Genomic DNA, 976 nt, shown 5'->3' on the forward strand with positions numbered 1-976 from the left:
TTTTTTTTTTCTAAAAAAGTAAACATCTTAACACTGCTGGCCACTGCAGGAATGACAGACCCTTCTTGATGGTATACTTTTAAGCCCTCCTACTTGGTTTTCGGATCAGCCTGGCTCAATGCTGACTCAAGGAACAGAGTCTGTCCTTTGCTCTAAGTGAAGAGCTTTTCAAATGAGCTCACTGGAAATTCACTCTAATCCCCAAGTTGGAGAAACAGGTTACGAGATCCTATTTCATGTGCTGTATTTAAAAAGCAACAATGATGACAACATAGTGACTGCATTACCCAATGTACTTTATTTTCAATTCTCTTTTTAGAGTTTTATGTCATGTCAGATATGGCATATTGTGCTTGTACTTCTCAGCAGTTTAGGAAGTTAGAGGTATCAGAGTTGATAGTAAATTTAATTTTTATAAAAAAAGTCATGGTTAGAAGAACCTAATGTTCCAAACAGATTAAAGAAACTTGTAAAATTACAAGTTTATGCCTAGATTGTTGAGGACAAATATAAATGCATGTTGATGTGTGAAAGTCTCTGTGCCTTGGGGTCAGGCATGACAGCTCGGCTCCCTGCTGTGAAAAGTAAGGTGGGATAATACAAACATATTTGTGGACACTTAGAACACACTATTCGAGCACAAATAACCTTCACGGAGATCTCAACTGAGACAATTTAATCTAGTTCAATTCAGCAAACATTCATGGAGTTCTTTACATTTGTCAAGCCTCAAGGACACCAAAGAAAGACAAATCCCCACTCTAGAGGCATTCAAACAGTCCACCAGTCAATATTCTAATTATTCTTTTTTGTCAAGTTAGCTAAATATGAGATGTGTATGAAGTTATGAGGCTATATTCAAGTACTGACTGCCTTTCAAGGGGTCTTGTTGGGAAGTTGTGTAGTGAGGTCAACCAGTGGCCACTGCCTACAGGTTTGTCTCTTTGAGATCGCCGTCAGAACCATTTGTAAGGGC

This window comes from Galeopterus variegatus, unplaced genomic scaffold, assembly GCF_000696425.1.
Source record: "Galeopterus variegatus unplaced genomic scaffold, G_variegatus-3.0.2 Scaffold8700, whole genome shotgun sequence".
Classification (NCBI taxonomy): domain Eukaryota; kingdom Metazoa; phylum Chordata; class Mammalia; order Dermoptera; family Cynocephalidae; genus Galeopterus; species Galeopterus variegatus.